Source organism: Sturnira hondurensis, unplaced genomic scaffold (genome assembly GCF_014824575.4).
Source record: "Sturnira hondurensis isolate 20B ecotype Veracruz unplaced genomic scaffold, ASM1482457v3 Scaffold0000880, whole genome shotgun sequence".
Classification (NCBI taxonomy): Eukaryota; Metazoa; Chordata; class Mammalia; order Chiroptera; family Phyllostomidae; genus Sturnira; species Sturnira hondurensis.
The window spans coordinates 3796174-3803724 of NW_028073511.1; positions in this window are offsets into that span (position 1 = coordinate 3796174).

The window sequence follows — 7551 nt, forward strand, 5'->3', positions numbered from 1 at the left end:
GGGGAAGGGGGGCGGGATTATATGATGTTCTTGAAAAAGCTTCAAATTGGTCTGGGAAGCAGGACAGGAGCAGCCCCTTCCTTCCACCTTTGCCCTGGCTCTCCTCCTCCCTAACACCCTTCACTTCCCAGAACATTTTTCCTAAAGCCTAGCAACAGAGACTGGAATTGTGTTACTTATCTAACATCAGATTACTAAAGCACTGACTGCGTCCAGCACTGAGCCAGAGAGTCCCTCAGGCTGCCAAGGTGAATAAAGACAGACTTAATCTCTAGCTTTGAGGAGGCCTTATGTGAGCAAATAATCACACAAACTTGTGAACTTTTAAGTGACAACTGACAACTGTTACAAAGGAAAGAAGAACAGAGTTTACCTCTAGTGGGTGGTTTGACCTTGTTAGGGAGGTGAGCGAAAATTCCCCCAAGGGGCTGCTGAAAGGATGAGAAGGAATTCAGAAGGAGAAGAGAGTGAACACTGAAAAGTGCCTTTTAGATGTATGGCTCCAGGGGTCCCTGGAACTTCATGGAAAGCTGTGTCAGAGGGGCGCAGTGGGCAGGAGACGGGCTGCAGGGGTGAGATGAGGGGTGGGAGTGGGGTAATGGAGCTGACGTAACTTTTTTTCAATAACATTTTTAAAAATTTTTTTACTGAATTTTTTTTTTTTTGAGACATGGGAAGGGAGAGAGAGAGGGAGAGAAACATCATCAGTTGCCTCCAGCATGCACCCCAACCAGGGACTCTGCAACCTAAGCTTGTGTCCCGACCTTTCGGTTTACAGGGCAGCACTTCAACCAACTGAGCTACACCAGCTAGGGCAAACATACAGCTCTTTGGAGAAGTCTGACTGGGAAGGGGAAGGGAGAGAACTGAGGTGGGTGAGGGAGGGAGAGTCTGGCAGCAGTGAAGTGTTTTTGATTTTTTTTAAGATTTTATTTATTTATCTTTAGAGGGGAAGGGAAGGAGAGAGGGAGAGAAATATCAATGTATGGTTGCCTCTCGTGCGTCCCCTGCCAGGAACTGGGAACTGGCCTGCAACCCGGGCATGTGCCCTTGACTGGGAATCGAACCGCGATTGTATGGTTCACAGGCCCGCGCTCAATCCACTGAGCTATACCAGCCAGGGCGTGTTTTGATTTTTTGCAGAAAGAGAAGACTTAAAGTCCAGAATATAAGGGTCCTGAAAAAATTGGGGGTGGGGAGCCAAAACAGGGATTAGCTTTGGGTAGGAGTAGGACAGCTTCTCTATTGCAGTGTTTTTTTGTTTTGTTTTGTTTTAAAGATTTTATTTATTTATTTTTAGAGGGGAAGGAAAGGAGAGAGGGAGGGAAATATCAAAGTATGGTTGCCTCTCATGCATCCCCTTCTGGGAACTGGCCCCTGCCGGGAACTGGCCTGCAACCCAGGCATGTGCCCTGACATTGAACCGCAATCCTTTGGTTCACAGGCCTGCACTGAATCCATTGAGCTACACCAGCCAGGGCTGCAGTGTTGTTTTAACTTTTTATTATGAAAGTTTTCCAACATAAACTTTTTTTCCTTAGATTCATCATAATTGATACAGAAGCTTTAAGAAACAGTAAATTACCATGTGCAATAGATACCATTTTCTGTTCTAGTCATTACATTAAAAAATGCTGATCAAGAGCCCCTAAATTAAGCTGCACTTTAAAGATTTTATTTATTTATCTTTAGAGGGGAAGGAAAGGAGAGAGGGAGAGAAACATCAATGTATGGTTGCCTTTCGTGCGTCCCCTGCTGGGAGTTGGCCTGCAGGGAACCAGCCTGCAACCCAGGCATGTGCCCTGGCTGGGAATCGAACCGAGATCCTCTGGTTCGCAGGCCTGCACTCAATCCACTGAGCTACACCAGCCAGGGCTCTTAAGCTGCACTTTAAAAATGCTGTATCAGCAAGAGACGGTACAGCCTCAGGTAAATTTGTGTTTGGTAGTTGGCAGATGAATCTGATGATTTCTTTTTTTTATAAATATATTTTATTGATCATACCATTACAGTTCTATTCCCCCCCTTCATTACCCTCCACCCACACACTCCCTCCCCCACCATTCTCCCCCCCTTAGTTTATAACCACGTATCTCAAGTTCTTTAGATTCTATATTTCCCCCACTATTCTCGCCCTCCCCCCTATCTATTTTCTACCTACCATCTATGCTATTTTCTGTGCCTTCTCCCCCCTCCTCCTCCTCCCACCCCCCTGTTTCTAACCCTCCATGTGTTCTTCATTTCTATGGTTCCACTCCTGATCTAGCTGTCCTCTTGGTTTGCTTTTGTTTTAGGTGTGGTTGTTAATAACTGTGTGTTTGCTGTCCTTTCACTGTTCATATTTTTCATCTTCTTTTTCTTATATAAGTCCCTTTAGCATTTCATATAATAAGGGCTTGGTGATGATGAACTCCTTGAACTTGACCTTATCTGAGAAGCACTTTATCTGTCCTTCCATTCTAAATGAAAGTTTTGCTGGATAAAGCAATCTTGGCTGTAGGTCTTTGGATTTCATGACTTGGAATACTTCTTTCCAGCCCCTTCTTGCCTGTAAGGTCTCTTTTGAGAAATCCGCTGACAGTCTGATGGGTACTCCTTTGTAGGTGACTGTCCCCTTATCCCTTGCTGCTTCTAGGATTCTCTCCTTCATTTTAGTCTTGGCTAATGTAATTATGATGTGCCTTGGTGTGTTCCTTCTTGGGTCCAACTTCTTTGGGACTCTCTGAGCTTCCTGGATTTCCTGGAAGTCTATTTCCTTTGCCAGACTGGGGAAGTTCTCCTTTATTATTTGTTCAAATAAGTTTTCCACTCGTGGCTGTTTCTTTCCCCCTTCTGGTACCCCTATAATCCGGATGTTGGAACGTTTAAAGATGTCCTGGAGGTTCCTAAGCCTCTCCTCATTTTTTTGAATTCTCATTTCTTCATTCCTTTCTGGTTGGATGTTTTGTTCTTCCTTCTGGTCCATTCCATTGATTTGAGTCCCGGTTTCCTTTCCATCACTATTGGATTCCTGTGCATCTCCCTTCATTTCAATTAGTTTAGCCTTCATATATTCCTCTAATTTGTGACTCTGTTCCTCTAATTTGTGACTATAATCTACCAGTTCTGTGAGCATCCTGATAAATAGTGTCTTGAATTGTGCTTCTGAGAGGCTGGCAATTTCTTGGTCGCTTAGAGTTATTGGCTCTGGGACTTTGAGTTCTTCTTGCACCATCTTTTGGGCTGTTCGTGCCTGTTCCATAGCAGGATCAGAGCCCTAAAGTGTTCACTAGAACAGGGCAACTCAGTCGCTGGGTTGTGACGTTGTATGTGGGGGCGGGTCAAAGAGGGATGATGGCTTCCCGTCTGCCTCCTGCCGCTGCGGCCCCGGCGCCGCAGCCACTACCGCAGCCACCACCGTCACCAGGCCCACACGTTTTGTTCCACTGCACTCGAGTGTGCCACCGCCGTCAGCCCTCCACCACTGGGTTCGCCCCCTGGGGCCTGTGTGGTCCGTCTCACTGTGCGCGAATGTGCGACAGTGGTCAGTCTGCCCCACATCCCGACTGGTTCCGGACTGCCTGCGCGCCTAGGTCGGGGGATCTGTCCTGCCCCACCCAGCTCCGCTGCTGGCTCCGCCTCTCTTACCGTCCCGTTGAACGGTTCGTAGTTGTAGGACTTCCGTATAATTCAGTTTTCTGGTCTTTGGGTGTGTCCTAGTTCTCCAAACCTTTGTTGTGTTCAAACTTGGTTGTGGGAGAAGGCACAGTGTTTCCACCTATGCCTCCATCTTGGCGGAAGTCCGAATCTGATGATTTCTGTGTTCTTCATAAGGGAGGCAGTGAGGTCCTTTACTGGGTGTGGAAGGAAAGTGCTGGGAGCTTCCGAAAAGTGTGGGGAAGGTTTCAAAGCCCTGGGAGCAGAGGGAAAGTATGTTGCCCAGAGAAATGGGTCTCAGTGGTATGGATGTGAAGAAATACCTGGAGGATGAATGAAGGAGTGAATGAGAACTTTCCAGGGGACTGTCTGGGCTGGGGACCAGTTCAAGGGAAGGAGACAGAATTGGGGGCAGGCAGAGGAGAGAAGCTGGTATTGAGAGCCTGACCCTCAGGAGCAGGAAAGTCTGGAGTCTTGACTCCTGTAGCCCCTCAGCTCTGCCTTCCCTGCTCTTCACAGAGAAAAAATGCCACCAGGTGTGAGCCTCACCTTGCCTCCCATCTCACTAATATCTTCCCTTATCTGTGAAATTCTGCCTCTGGGTCTCTCTCTTCTTACCCAAAGCCTGAGTTCCTTGTCCTTCCCTCCTTCACATTTCCTAGGACCTCCATCCACCAGCCACCCCTCTTTCTTTGGGATCTTTAATCTCTGGCATTATTGGCATTTTCGGCATTTTCTTTGGCCTCTCCTCTTCGCAAGCAAGTTCCCTCAACTTAAAATAATTTTACTTTTGTCCCACCACCCACCCAAGTAAATGCTCTAGGTTTCTTCCTTCTCTTAACAACTGACTTTTAATTTTACTCTATTTTTTTAATTTTGGGGGTAAAATAATTAGGTTTGTTTTCCCGTTGGCTTTATGGAGACATAATTGATATATGACACGGTGTGAGTTTAAGATGTCCAGCATTTTGGTTTTCTGTATGTACATGTCAAGAAATGATTACCACAATAATAAGTTAACACACTCACCACCTCACATAGTTACCATTTCTGTTTATGTGGTAAGGCCTTTAAGACTTTAAGATAAATTCTCTTAGCAACATCCAGGTGTGCAGTCATGCTGTAAATCGCATCCTCCACACTTGTTCGTCTTAGGATGGAAGTTTGTACCCTTTGGCTACCTTCACCATTTCCCACATGCTCACCCCTCAGCAACCACTGATTTATTCTCTATGAGTTCCATTTTAATGACAGACTTTTAAAAACAGTAATCTACATTTGCTGTGTCCAGTTTCTCAATTATTATTCCNTCACATAGTTACCATTTCTGTTTATGTGGTAAGGCCTTTAAGACTTTAAGATAAATTCTCTTAGCAACATCCAGGTGTGCAGTCATGCTGTAAATCGCATCCCCCACACTTGTTCGTCTTAGGATGGAAGTTTGTACCCTTTGTCTACCTTCACCATTTCCCATATGCTCACCCCTCAGCAACCACTGATTTATTCTCTATGAGTTCCATTTTAATGACAGACTTTTAAAAACAGTAATCTACATTTGCTGTGTCCAGTTTCTCAATTATTATTCCCTCCTTAGCCCCTTATTATCTGACCTCTACTCTGCCACTTGACTGGAAACTGAAATTGCCCTGTCATCACTGTTCCTTCCTAACGTTCAAATCTGTTGCCCTTTGGGCCTGGCTGGTGTGGCTCGGTGGATTGATTGCCAGCCTGCAAGCCAAAGGGTCACAGGTTCGATTCCCATTCAGGGCACGTGCCTGGGTTGTGGTTGGCATGCAAGAGGCAACCGCATACTGATGTTTCTCTCCCTCTGGTTCTCCTTCCCTTCCCCTCTAAAAATAAATACCTAAAATCTTTTTGAAAAATCCATCGCCCTCTGCAGCTGTAAGCTCTCAGTTCTCCCTTCTCTAAGCTCTCCGGTTGTCTTAGTTCTCTGTCCATCCTTGATCATTGCTTCTTGTCTCCTTTACCAGCTTCTCTCTATTCTCCCCTTAAATATCTGGGAGGCCCAATTCTATCCTGACACCTCTTTCCTTGTTCCCCTCACCTCCTTTACAAGCTCGCTTCTCCCAGGGCACTGAGACCTGCCCACGTGCTGGTTGGCCCTTGAATCTCTGTCTCTTCCCTCCACCTCTCTCCCGAGGACAGAACTTCCTGAACTTCTAATACCTGCCTAGATATTTCCACATAACTGTGTACTATCCATGTAATTATCTGCTATCCAAAATACCTAATGTTTAAGATGACTTGAGATGAGTCCTTATTGTTCCAGTGGTGTCCTTTTCCTTCTGTACATGAGTTTCGGTTATTTATTGCTGTGTAACAAACCAACCCACACTTACCAGCTTAAAACAGCAATAATTTATTATTTCTCATAACTCTGTGGTCTCAGCTGAAGAGACCACAGAATGCTGAGAGAAGACCACAGAAGGCTGTAAGCCTCCAAGACAGCCACACTCACGCGTCTGGGGCCTTGGTGCTGGCTGTCAGCTGGTGTGCCTCACGTCCTCACAGTGTGGCTCCCTCTCACACTTGGGCCTCAGCATTCGGTGGTCTCGGGAGTCAAGCTCAAGCTTCTTCTCGGGATGGCTGGCTTCCGGGGCAGGATCGAGGTGCGAAAGCAGGTGCCCCCAGGCCTCTTAAGGCTGCAGCTGGAATTGGCACAGTGTCTCTGGTAGTCAGAGCACATCGCAAAGCCAGCACAGATTCAAGAAGGTGAGAAACAGACTGTACCTCTTAAAGGGATAGAAGGACTTGCTGGCAGCCATCTTTGCAGATAATCCACCAGGCTGTGTATCCATAGTTTTGCTGACTCTTTTATGGCATTTGCGATGTGCCAGGCAACGACTGAGCATTTACACGTATTACCTCATTCAGTCCTCACAACATCCCTGCGATGTGGGTACTACTGTCCCCACTAACAGATGAACTGAACAGAAGGTGACTTCCTTGGGACTGAGAACTAGCAAGTGGTGGAGCTAAGATTTGAGTGGAGGCAGTCTGGTTGCTGAGCTCAAGCTTTTAGCTGCACCTGTCCGATAGCGATACCACACCCGATTGTGCCCCTGATGCCACTGGCCTACAGGGTCTGCAAGCGCCGTTATCTCTGTCTGCCTCTCAGGTCTGGCCCTCTCATCATGCCTGGGTCCTCTCCCCATCTTCTCTACACCCCTCTCTCTCTGGTCCCCTACCTTGGTGTTTCTCTCAATTCCGCCAGTCCCGCATGCTTCAGCAACTTATTGTCCCACAGGTCAAGCTGATTATGTCACTGTACTTAAAACCTCTGCTGGCTCCCTATGGTCTAACACCATTTAGACTCCTTGGTGCGGATGGGTGCCAGGCCCTTCACAACCTATGTGCCCTGTGTGCCTCTCCAGCCTCATCTCCCATGGTTGCTTTTGCTCCAGCTGCACAGCGCCCTGCCATTACACTGACACACTGTGCTCATTTCCTTCTGTTTGTTCAGTCAGCACCCACCATGTGCTAGGCTCTTTGCCAGGTGATGGAGGGATATTGATGACCACACAGACAGGGCTCCCTTGGAGCTTACAGGCTAAGTGAGGGATACAATTACAGGCTGGTGTGACGTATGGTATATTGGAAGGGATCTTAGGTGCTGAGATCACCAAAGGTTACCTAACCCCAACCAGGGGCATCAGGGCTGGTAGTCACGGGGCCTTAAGAAATCTAAGCTGGATCCTGAAGAATGACTGAGACCTAACCCAATGAAGGGAGAAAGCAGAGTCTCTCATGCATTCATTTCTTTCTGCAAATATTCATGGAGCACCAACTACCGGTATGTTCCAGGCACTGTTAAAGGTGCTAGAAATCCAACAGTGAGCGGAGACAAAAAGCCTCTGACTCGTGGCCAGCAAGCAGCAGAGACAGAGCATATGC